Here is a 13,868-nt window from a genome sequence, read left to right as displayed (position 1 = left end):
TCTAAAGTGAATAGCCGTGATACTAGCTTTAAGTAACACAGTCATGACCTGAGGTTGCATGCACGAGTTTGTCATAGCGCCACCTAGTGGTTATTTGTTATTTTCACTTAAAAATTCTGCAACCTTACATCAAAAATCATGAGTCATCATGGATTATGCCTTTCATGGCTTTGAGTATAATCATTAGTGGACTGCAATTCACTTCCTAGCAACCAATGAGAATACCCTAGCAACCATTTAGCAAGAGCTGTATCTCTGTATCAGAACTTCGTAGAGACATGGGGTTCGGCTCTTTTGACTCATTAACAGTATTTTAACATTTTCTGACCTGAGTTTTACCACTGCAAGGACCACAAACATTTCCTTCAGTGTTCTGTTTGTCAATGTTCCGTGAGAAGAGAGGGAGACATTTCACTGAATGATAGCAACTTTTTTCCTGATAACTTTGAACAAGTGTGTCTGGTAGCTAATTTTTCATCATTTATTTTGTACAATGCAGCAAATATACACATGTATGCCCTTAAAGGTTTTAATTTCCCAAATCGCTTGAACCCCGGTAATCGCTGCTTGCAGCTATATTTAGGGTTTCGAGCACGAAGTGCTGAAAACCTATTGTATTTGTCTGTTTTATTATTATTATTTTTCCGCCTTAAAACGCATCGCCCAGCCCAAACCGTAAGTCGTAGAAACTTGCCACTTGGTCAACTGGTTGTATATTAGCAGGCTACTCAGATACAGTGAATCAGCCAAATCGGCCCATAGGTGGCGCTATAGCAATGCCCGACGCGTTGGGCATCATAACTCCTAAACCGGACATTAGACACTCAAGTGTTTGGTATCATTGTAATCCCTGGCTCAAAACTTAAAAAATGTATATCTCCGATTTCATTTCCGGTATGCAAATTTTTTCGCTAATTTGCATAATATGCATTTCAAGCCAAAATGAACTAGTCCTAGGTTTTTCGCCCGATCGGAATCGTTCCAATGCAGGAGAAATCTGTGGAGTGAGTAGGTAAATAATTATCGAACAGAATTTGAAATTCCGCTTCAGGGTCACTAGGGGGCGCCAAAACTCCATACAGGAAGTAGCCTATCGTCACTGAAATGGCTATAACTCGTGAACGGTTTGAGATATCTTAACGAGGTTTGGTACACATATGTACCAGCTCACTCCGGGATCACAGTAAAAAAGATGCGGATTTTGGCCACTAGGTAGCGCTGTAACAGGCTTGAGATCGGGAATGGCTATTACTACACAACCGTTAGCCCGATACACCTAATATTTTGTATGGTATGTCTTTGTGCAATGTACCATGAGGGTCTAGAAGGACATTGGCGTATCTTCAAAAACATGGCCGTCGTCGGCTAATGAAGGTTGAGGACTGATTTGACAGGGTTAACAAAGGTCGATCGGAACGAAACGCACTGTGCTTCTTCGTGTACTGCTCCTGAAGGCCTGTAAGAATTTTGGTGTCATTTGGCCACTAGGGGGCGTAATACCGTATTTCGGTGCCTGTATCACGTGACGTTTGACGTACACAAACAAACATGACATCATATGATAGATCGGCTCATGACGAAAAACTTTGCCTCTGGAAGCGTTGCTGTCAATCAAATGGTTTGTGAGTTATTGGCGATAACGTTCAAACCTACTTTTGCGAACTAGTCCCTGGTTTTTCGCCCGATCTGAACCTAACCAAGGTTGATTGATTCTGTGGAGTGTGACTATAAATAATTATCAAAAAAAAATGTGAAATTTACATTCAATCACGCAAGGAGTGGCCAAAATCTGAACTGGGCGGAGCTTAAAACATTTAAACGGCCATAACTCGAGAGTCGTTTGAGATATCATCACGGGGCTTGAATCATATTTGTAGGCCATCGGTCTAAGGCCGTGATATAAAAAGCTCGCCGATCGGACACTAGATGGCGCTATAACGGGGAAAATGGCACTAAATATTGTGATTATGCAATGGTTACAACTTTCACGCCTATAATTTTATCTGTGGTCAAGAGATTTTCATGGGAGTTGTTTTTTTTTATCATCCTGAATTGTTTCCAAGTCCTACGATACCAAACATACCAGGTTTTGCCTTACGGTTAGTTCTGCACTGCAAAAACTGTGCTTACAAAACATGCGTGAATAACTCCGCGAGGGTTATTCCGATCGACTCGAAAACACCATAGGAAGAAATTTACTTTACCTTCTGAACAAAAAACTCTATTGGCGTTATGTTAAAATTTCCATCAGAAATGGCCGAAAATTGCAAAAAACGAAAAATTACATTCATTTTTTGTGTTTTCTACACATAAATGGTTATAACTCCGCTATGAAATGACATTTTTTACCAGATTTGTTATGCTGATGTCTGAGCAGAGTCTGAGGCAATACAAAAAAAATTGTTTGCCTACACCACTAGTTGGCCTCATAATTGAACAAAACCTTTGACATTGAGTAAGCCCAATGGTCATACAATTGTTTCTTCACTAAACTAAAGTGAATAGCCGTGATACTAGCTACATGTAACACAGTCATGACCCGAGGTTGCATGCACGAGTTTGACATAGCGCCACCTAGTGGTTATTTGTTATTTTCACTTAAAAATACTGCAACCTTACATCTAAAATCATGAGTCATCATAGATTGTGCCTTTCATGGCTTTGAGTATAATCATTGGTGGATTGCAGTTCACTCCCTAGCAACCAATGAGAATACCCTAGCAACCATTTAGCAAGAGCTGTATCTCTGTATCAGAACATCTTAGAGACATGGGGTTCGGCTATTTTGACTCATTAACACTATTTTAACATTTTGTGACCCAAGTTTTGCCATTGCAAGCACCACAAACATTTCCTTCAGTGTTCTGTTTGTCAATGTTCCGTGAGAAGAGAGGGAGACATTTCACTGAATGATAGCACCTTTTTTGCTGACAACTATGAACAAGTGTGTCTGGTAGCTTACTTTTCATCATTTATTTTGTACAATGCAGCAAATCTACTCAGGCATGCCCTTAAAGGTCATAAGATCCCAAATCGCTTGAACCCAAGCGAATGACTTCACATTAAGCACGTGACATGTTTGTCCTATAGGTGCACGTGTGTTTAAGCATACATAGTCTGTATGAACTGTTTCTGACCATCTCTTTCGTTTTTGTGGATGCTGGATCAGCCTGGTCGACGACGTCTGACATCTTTGATGTGCTGTCCACTGTAAGTCTTTGCGGTCTGCTGCGCTGCTGTTTGTGTCGTATATGCACGTCCGCAGTCTGTTTGAACCATTGATGACCATACCACGACTCAATGGCCTTTTAGTTAAACTAAACACAGCCATTTCTGAATTGTATGTTTCCGTATAAATCTGAATAACTTATTCTCGTTAACAAATTATCCTTATAACTTAACATTAAGGACATTAAATGTTTGTCTTATAGGTGCACATGTGTGTAAGCATAAATAGTCTGTATGATCCGTTTTTGACCATCTCTTTCGTTTTTCTGGAGCGAGGTGGTCTATCATTCATTGTGTCTGTATTCGGGTGCAACTCCTCAGCCTGGTAATCGACGTCTGACGTTTTTGACGTGCTTTAATGCTCGAAACCCGGCAATTGCTGCTTGCAGCTATATTTATTATTATTATTATTATTATTTTTCCGCCATAAAACGCGTCGCCCAGCACAAACCGTAAGTCGTAGAAACTTGCCACTTGGTCAACTGGTTGTATATCAGCTCGCTACTCAGATACAGTGAATCAGCCAAATCGGCCCATAGGTGGCGCTATAGCAATGCCCGACGCGTTGGGGCTCATAACTCCTAAACCGGACATCAGACACTCAAGTGTTTGGTATCATTGTAATCCCTGGTTCCAAACTTAAAAAATGTATATCTCCGATTTCATTTCCGGTATGCAAATTTTTCGCTAATTTGCATAATATGCATTTCTAGCCAAAATGAACTAGTCCTAGGTTTTTCGCCCAATCGGAATCGTTCCAACGCAGGAGAAATCTGTGGAGTGAGTAGGTAAATAATTATCGAACAGAATTTGAAATTTCGCTTCAGGGTCACTAAGGGGCGCCAAAACTCCATACAGGAAGTAGCCTATCGTCAGTAAAATAGCTATAACTCGTGAACGGTTTGAGATATCTAAACGAGGTTCGGTACACATATGTACCAGCTCACTCCGGGGTCAAAGTAAAAAAGATGCGGATTTTGGCAACTAGGTGGCGCTATAACAGGCTTGAGCTCGGGAAAGGCTATTTCTACACAACCGTTAGCCCGATACACTTAATATTTGGTATGGTGTGTCTTTGTGCAATGTACCATGAGGGTCTGGAAGGACATTGGCATATCTCCAAAAACATGGCCGTCATCGGCCAATGAAGGTTGAGGACTGATTTGACAGGGTTAACGAAGGTCGATCGGAACGAAACGCACTGTGCTTCTTTGTGTACTGCTCCTGAAGGTCTGTAAGAATTACGGTGTCATTTGGCCACTAGGGGGCGTAATACTATATTTCGGTGCGTGTATCACGTGACGTTTGACATACACACACAAACATGACATCATATGATAGATCTGCCCATGGTGAACAACTTTATCTCTTGAAGCGTTGCTGTCAATCAAACGGTTCGTGAGTTATTGGTGATAACCTTCAAAACCTACTTTTGCGAACTAGTCCTAGGTTTTTCACCCGATCGGAATCGTTCCAACGCAGGAGAAATCTCTGGAGTGAGTAGGTAAATAATTATCGAACAGATTTTGAAATTTCGCTTCAGGGTCACTAAGGGGTGCCAAAGCTCCATACAGGAAGTAGCCTATGGTCACTGAAATGGCTATAACTCGTGAACGGTTTGAGATATCTTAACGAGGTTTTGTACAGATATGTACCAGTTCACTCCGGGGACACAGTAAAAAAGATGCGGATTTTGGCCACTAGGTGGCGCTATAACAGGCTTGAGCTTGGGAATGGCTATTACTACACAACCGTTTGCCCGATACTCTCAATATTTGGTATGGTGTGTCTTTTTGCAATGTACCATGAGGGTCTGGAAGGACATTGGCGTATCTCCAAAAACATGGCCGTCATTGGCCAATGAAGGTTGAGGACTGATTTGACAGGGTTAACGAAGGTCGATCGGAACGAAACGCACTGTGCTTCTTCGTGTACTGCTCCTGAAGGTCTGTAAGAATTACGGTGTCATTTGGCCACTAGGGGGCGTAATAACATATTTCGGTGCCTGTATCACGTGACGTTTGACATACACACACAAACATGACATCATATGATAGATCTGCCCATGGTGAACAACTTTCCTCTTGAAGCGTTGCTGTCAATCAAACGGTTCGTGAGTTATTGGTGATAACTCCTATAGGTCTTATAGGTGCACGTGTGTTTAAGCATACATAATCTGTATGAACCGTTTCTTACCATCTCTTTCGTTTTTGTGGATGCTGGATCAGCCTGGTCGACGACGTGTGACGTCTTTGACGTGCCTTAATGCTCGAAACCCGGCAAATGCTGCTTGCAGCTTTAATTATTATTATTTTTCCGCCATAAAACGCGTCGCCCAGCACAAACCGTAAGTCGTAGAAACTTGCCACTTGGTCAACTGGTTGTATATTAGCAGGCTACTCAGATACAGTGAATCAGCCAAATCGGCCCATAGGTGGCGCTATAGCAATGCCCGACGCGTTGGGGCTCATAACTCCTAAACCGGACATCCTATACTCAAGTGTTTGGTATCATTGTAATCCCAGGCCCCAAACTTTAGAAAATTTATATCTCCGATTTCATTTCCGGTATGCAAATTTTTTCGCTAATTTGCATAATATGCATTTCTAGCCAAATTGAACTAGTCCTAGGTTTTTCGCCCGATCGGAATCGTTCCAACGCAGGATAAATCTGTGGAGTGAGTAGGTAAATAATTATCGAACAGAATTTGAAATTCCGCTTCAGGGTCACTAAGGGGCGCCAAAACTCCATACAGGAAGTAGCCTATCGTCACTGAAATGGCTATAACTCGTGAACGGTTTGATATATCTTAACGAGGTTTGGTACACATATGTACCAGCTCAGTCCGGAGTCACAGTAAAAAAGATGCGTATTTTGGCCACTAGGTGGCGCTATAACAGGCTTAAGCTCGGGAATGGCTATTACTACACAACCGTCAGCCCGATACACTTAATATTTGGTATGGTGTGTCTTTGTGCAATGTACCATGAGGGTCTGGAAGGACATTGGCGTATCTCCAAAAACATGGCCGTCATCAGCCAATGAAGGTTGAGGACTGATTTGACAGGGTTAACAAAGGTCGATCGGAACGAAACGCATTGTGCTTCTTCGTGTACTGCTCTTGAAGGCCTGTAAGAATTATGGTGTCATTTGGCCACTAGGGGGCGTAATACCGTATTTCGGTGCCTGTATCACGTGAAGTTTGACATACACAAACAAACATGACATCATATGATAGATTGGCTCATGACGAAAAACTTTGCCTCTTGAAGCGTTGCTGTCAATCAAACGGTTCGTTAGTTATTGGCGATAACGTTCAAACCTACTTTTGCGAACTAGTCGTAGGTTTTTCGCCCGATCTGAACCTAACCAAGGCTGATTGATTCTGTGGAGTGTGAATATGAATAATTATCAAAAAAAAGTTGAAATTTGTATTCAAACACGCAAGGAGTGGCCAAAAACCAAACTGGGCGGAGCTTAAAACATTTAAACGGCCATAACTCGAGAGTTGTTTGAGATATCATCATGGGGCTTGAATTATATGTGTAGGCCATCGGTCTAACGCCGTGATATAAAAAGCTCGCCGATCGGACACTAGATGGCGCTATAACGGGGAAAATGGCACTAAATACTGCGATTATGCAATGGTTACAACTTTCACGCCTATAATTTTATCTGTGGTCAAGAGATTTTCATGGGAGTTGTTTTTTTTATCATCCTGAATGGTTTCCAAGTCCTACGATACCAAACATGCCAGTGTTCGCCTAACGGTTAGCCCTGCGCAGCAAAATAGCGCTTAAAAAACATGCACGAATAACTCCGCGACGGTTATTCCGATCGACTCGAAACAACCATAGGAAGAAATTAACTTTACCTTCTGAACAAAAAACTCTATTGACGTTATGTTAAAATTTCCATCAGAAATGGCCGAAAATTCCAAAAAAACAAAAAATTGCATTCATTTTTTGTGTTTTCTACCCATAAATGGTTATAACTCCGCAATGAAATGACATTTTTTCACCAGATTTGATACGCTGATGTCTGAGCAGAGTCTGAGGCAATACCCAAAAAATAATATGCCTGCACCACTAGTTGGCCTCATAATTGAACAAAACCTGTGACATTGAGCGAGCCCAATGGTCTTACAACTGTTTTTTTTTTTAATAATCTAAAGTGTTTAGCCATGATAGTAGCTAAATGTAACAAAGTCATAACCTGACGTTGCATGCACAATTTTGTCGTAGCGCCACGCTGTGGTTATTTGTTATTTTCACTTAAAAGTGAGTAGAGAGCGGAGAGATGTCAGTGAATGAGAGCCGCTTTTTTGCTGATAACTAATGTATTAAAGCTGTGTTTGCTGTCCACTGTAGGTCCTTGCGGTCTGCTGTGCTGCTGTGTGTGTGTGTGTGTGTCATGTGCACGTGTGCAGTCTGTTTGCATCATTGTACCATACCACGACTCCATGGCATTGTAATTCAACTAAACACGGCCATTTCTGAATTGTATGTTATGGTATAAATCTGAAAAGCTAATTCTCGTTAACAAATTATCAGAATGGGCATGTGACATGTTTGTCCTATAGGTGCACCTGTGTGTAAGCATGCATAGTCTGTCTGAACCGTTTCTGACCAGCTCTTTGGATTTTTCTGAATGCAATCTGGTGTATCAGCCTGGTCGACGACGTCTGACATCTTTAACGTGCTTTAATGCTCGAAACCCGGTAAATGCTGCTTGCAGCTTTAATTAGGGTTTCGAGCACGAAGTGCTGAAAACCTATTGTCTTTGTCTGTTTTATTATTATTATTTTTCCACGGTAAAACGCGTTGCCCAGCCACAACCGTAAGTCGTAGAAACTTGCCACTTGGTCAACTGGTTGTATATTAGCAGGCTACTCAGATACAGTGAATCAGCCAAATCGGCCCATAGGTGGCGCTATAGCAATGCCCGACGCGTTGGTGCTCATAACTCCTAAACCGGACATCAGACAGTCAAGTGTTTGGTATCATTGTAATCCCTGGTTCCAAACTTAAAAAATGTATATCTCCGATTTTATTTCCGTCATAAATTTTTTTCTGTATTTTCGATTTTGTCGAAAAAAATAAAAACGAACTAGTCCTAGGTTTTTCGCTCAATCAGAATCGTTCCAGTGCTAAAATGTTCCTTGGAGTTCGAATATCAATAATTATAAAAAAAAAGTTGAACTTTCGACTTACGGTCGATATGCCAAGCCCAAACGTCTGAAGTGTGCGCAGCCAATTGGACTTTTTTGGCTATAACTGGGGACAGAAATGAAGTATCAACACGACACTTGGTATTTGTGATGACAGTCATGGCTTGAGGTTGTGTGCCTCGTTTCGTCACAGCGCCACCTAGTGGCCAGACAAATCATGTAAATGCTTATAACTTAGGCTGAGTTTGACGTATTTTCATGGGACTTTTTTACTAAGAGTTTTGAATTATTGCCGAGTCCAACGATACCAAACATGCCAGGTTTCGCCTTACGGTTAGCCCTGCACAGCAAAATAGTGCTTAAAAAACATGCGTGAATAACTCCGCGAGGGTTATTCCGATTGACTCGAAATAACCATAGGAAGAAATTAACTTGAACTTCTGAACAAAAAGTTCTATTGGTGTTATGTTAAAATTTCCATCAGAAATGGCCGAAAATTGCAAAAAACGAAAAATTACATTCATTTTTTGTGTTTTTTGGATATAAATGCTTATAACTCTGCAACGAAATGACATTTTTTCACCAAATTTGATACCCTGATGTCTGAGCAGAGTCTGAGGCAATACAAAAAAAATGGTATGCCTGCACCACTAGTTGGCCTCATAATTGAACAAAACCTTTGACATTGAGTAAGCCCAATGGTCATACAACTGTTTCTTTACTAAACTAAAGTGAATAGCCGTGATTCTAGCTACAAGTAACACAGTCATGACCTGAGGTTGCATGCACGAGTCTGTCATAGCGCCACCTAGTGGTTATTTGTTTTTTTCACTTAAAAATACTGCAACCTTACATTTAAAATCATGAGTCATCATGGATAATGTCTTTCATGGCTTTGAGTATAATCATTGGTGGATTGCAATTCAGTCACTAGCAACCAATGAGAATACCCTAGCAACCATTTAACAAGAGCTGTATCTCTGTATCAGAACATTATAGAGACATGGGGTTCGGCTCTTTTGACTCATTAACACTATTTTAACATTTTGTGACCCAAGTTTTACCACTGCAAGCACCACAAACATTTCCTTCAGTGTTCTGTTTGTCAATGTTCCGTGAGAAGAGAGGGAGACATTTCACTGAATGATAACACCTTTTTTGCTGACAACTTTGAACACGTGTGTCTGGTGGCTGCGAATGACTTCACATTAAGGACGTGACATGTTTGTCCTATAGGTGCACGCGTGTTTAAGCATACATTCTGTTCTGTTCTTTTTATTTAACCAGGTTAAAAGTCATTGAGATTAAAATCTCTTTTACAAGAGTGACCTGGCCAAGAAGGCAGCAACAAATAGTTAAAATATACAATTATACAATATACAACAAAACATAAAACGCACTCATAAATCACAACAACAATTTACCAAGGGATAAAACATGTAATTTGTTAAAAGCAGCTTAAACTCATTTAGCGACGGCAACGTGGTGAGCTTTAAAGTATCCTGTAGATAATTCCAAGAGGAGGCGGCATTATATGTAAAACCTTTTTTCCCTATCTCTGTTCGAACCCTAGGAACTTTAAAATGCATGAAATCGTTTGAGCGAAGTTGGTAGCGTCCGTTGGGGTTTGAAAAGTTAAGAGACAAGTAATGTGGATTAAGACTGCAAATCGACTTATAAATAAAACAATACCAATTAAAACTTCTTCGAGTATACAAGGATGGTAACTCTGCCTTCTCATATAAAATACAGTGATGCGTTTGATAACTACACCCAATAATAAAACGCAAGGCACTATGGAAAACTGTATCAAGTTTTTTTAAATATTGTGTTGGGGCATTCATATAAAGTATATCTGCATAATCCAATAAAGGTAAAAATGTTGCAGATACCAAATATTTTCTAGCATTAAATGAAAATAAAGTTCTGTTTCTGTAATAAAAGCCAAGTTTTAACTTAAGTTTGGAAATTAATTTATCAATATGTACTTTAAAGCTTAGCTGACTGTCCAATACAATGCCCAAGTATTTATAACTCGTAACACATTCAATTTTAGCTCCTTGCAGTGATAGAATTTCAGGAAAATTTTTTGGCTCAGCTTTAGAGGTCGAAAACATCATTAATTTGGTCTTATCTATATTTAAAACCAGCTTAAGTTCACACAGGCGATACTGAACGGTGTTAAATGCTGACTGTAGACATTTAAGAGCTTGCGAAGCTGATGAAGCAAAGCAATAAATAACAGTATCATCTGCATAGAGATGATACTTGATGTTTGGAATGTTATCACAAATATTATTTATGTATAACGAAAATAAAATAGGTCCCAAAACTGATCCCTGAGGGACGCCCTTTAAAACCGATAGGACAGATGACATACAGTCTTTCAAGACCACAGACTGGGATCTACCTGATAGATATTAGAAAACCAATTTATGGCAGAATCAGAAAGTCCGACAGTGGCAAGTCATAGTCTGTATGAACCGTTTCTGACCACCTCTTTTGTTTTTGTGGATGCTAGATCAGCCTGGTCGACGATGTCTGACGTCTTTGACGTGCTTTAATGCTCGAAACCCGGTAAATGCTGCTTGCAGCTTTAATATTATTATTATTTTTCCGCCTTAAAACGCATCGCCCAGCCCAAACCGTAAGTCGTAGAAACTTGCCACTTGGTCAACTGGTTGTATATTAGCAGGCTACTCAGATACAGTGAATCAGCCAAATCGGCCCATAGGTGGCGCTATAGCAATGCCCGACGCGTTGAGCATCATAACTCCTAAAGCGGACATCCTACACTCAAGTGTTTGGTATCATTGTAATCCCTGGCTCCAAACTTAAAAAATGTATATCTCCGATTTCATTTCCGGTATGCAAATTTTTTCGCTAATTTGCATAATATGCATTTCAAGCCAAAATGAACTAGTCCTAGGTTTTTTGCCCGATCGGAATCGTTCCAACGCAGGAGAAATCTGTGGAGTGAGTAGGTAAATAATTATCGAACAGAATTTGAAATTCCGCTTCAGGGTCACTAGGGGGCGCCAAAACTTAATACAGGAAGTAGCCTATCGTCACTGAAATGGCTATAACTCGTGAACGGTTTGAGATATCTTAACGAGGTTTGGTACACATATGTACCAGCTCACTCCGGGATCACAGTAAAAAAGATGCGGATTTTGGCCACTAGGTGGCGCTGTAACAGGCTTGAGATCGGGAATGGCTATTACTACACAACCGTTAGCCCGATACACCTAATATTTTGTATGGTATATCTTTGTGCAATGTACCATGAGGGTCTATAAGGACATTGACGTATCTTCAAAAACATGGCCGTCGTCGGCTAATGAAGGTTGAGGACTGATTTGACAGGGTTAACAAAGGTCGATCGGAACGAAACGTACTGTGCTTCTTCGTGTACTGCTCCTGAAGGCCTGTAAGAATTTTGGTGTCATTTGGCCACTAGGGGGCGTAATACCGTATTTCGGTGCCTGTATCACGTGACGTTTGACATACACAAACAAACATGACATCATATGATAGATTGGCTCATGACGAAAAACTTTGCCTCTGGAAGCGTTGCTGTCAATCAAATGGTTTGTGAGTTATTGGCGATAACGTTCAAACCTACTTTTGCGAACTAGTCCCTGGTTTTTCGCCCGATCTGAACCTAACCAAGGCAGATTGATTCTGTGGAGTGTGATTATAAATAATTATCAAAAAAAAATGGAAATTTACATTCAATCACGCAAGGAGTGGCCAAAAACCGAACTGGGCGGAGCTTAAAACATTTAAACGACCATAACTCAAGAGTCGTTTGAGATATCATCACGGGGCTTGAATCATATTTGTAGGCCATCGGTCTAAGGCCGTGATATAAAAAGCTAGCCGATCGGACACTAGATGGCGCTATAACGGGGAAAATGGCACTAAATACTGTGATTATGCAATGGTTACAACTTTCACGCCTATTATTTTATCTGTGGTCAAGAGATTTTCATGGGAGTTGTTTTTTTTATCATCCTGAATTGTTTCCAAGTCCTACGATACCAAACATACCAGGTTTTGCCTTACGGTTAGTTCTGCACTGCAAAAACTGTGCTTACAAAACATGCGTGAATAACTCCGCGAGGGTTATTCCGATCGACTCGAAAACACCATAGGAAGAAATTAACTTTACCTTCTGAAAAAAACCCTCTATTGGCGTTATGTTAAAATTTCCATCAGAAATGGCCGAAAATTGCAAAAAACGAAAAATTACATTCATTTTTTGTGTTTTCTACACATAAATGGTTATAACTCCGCTATGAAATGACATTTTTTTACCAGATTTGTTATGCTGATGTCTGAGCAGAGTCTGAGGCAATACAAAAAATTTTTTTTGCCTACACCACTAGTTGGCCTCATAATTGAACAAAACCTTTGACATTGAGTAAGCCAAATGGTCATACAATTGTTTCTTCACTAAACTAAAGTGAATAGCCGTGATACCAGTGGGGAACCTTCAGGGCCTTCTACGCCTTCAGAGAAGGCCTAAAAAAATGTATAAAAAGATTTTTTATTATAATAATACAAATAAATAATATTCAATAAAAATATGTTTTTATATTTTTTAATTTCTATTTAATTCAATTCAATACAATACATGTAATATATTTTCTCTCATCTATGTTCTAACGTTAAGCTTACTGTCAGGTTCATGTCATGAAAACATCTAATCCAATCAGAATCGTCCGTCTCTATTAAGGCCCGGTTAGCTGGCTCATTCATTGGTTAGGACTTCATGAATCCCAGGGAAGGCCAAGCTATGTGTTTTGGTGTGGAGAGTGACAGGCAAATCGACCAATCACGTTTTGATTTCAAGTGGGCGGGCAAAAAACAAAACATTGTAAGCCTTCATGAAGTCCTAATCATGCAACAAACTGGATGCGAGCTGCCGTAAAACACCAAAGACGAAGATCATAGACCGTTAATATTAATACAGTCTAATGGCCCGAATCTCTGCGGTGAGAGTGGTTGAGGTAAATGGCGGAAAACGTGATTGACGTTGTGGCTAGCTTGATAGGGCTGAGGTAAAAACGGAATTACTTAAGCGCGTACTCGTGAAGAGCACAGCTGGGAGAAGCGCGTGCAGAGGAGCCTGTGCATATGACGCGAACACGAGAAAAATAATGGGTTTAATTATACTTTTACTTCCTGACAGTTTCACTTGTTACGTGAGGATAGTAATGACTGACAGACAACGCCGAATTACATACAATATAATTTCCTAACTAAATCTGAGAGAACGCGAAAAAGATTTTTTACCTCGCTATACCCGATGGGCAGGGCGGAGATACATTTTATAGCCCGACAAGAATTCGCAATAGCCCCGGGACCTGGGGGCTCGGGCTAGCGATTTTGCGAGCCCTGGATATCTTATAACAACAGTTATAAGCCACAAGGAAGTGCACTGAGAACGCAGGGTGCTATATTT

The sequence above is a fragment of the Misgurnus anguillicaudatus genome, chromosome 10, assembly GCF_027580225.2.
Source record: "Misgurnus anguillicaudatus chromosome 10, ASM2758022v2, whole genome shotgun sequence".
Lineage (NCBI taxonomy): Eukaryota > Metazoa > Chordata > Actinopteri > Cypriniformes > Cobitidae > Misgurnus > Misgurnus anguillicaudatus.
This window is presented reverse-complemented; position numbering follows the sequence as displayed.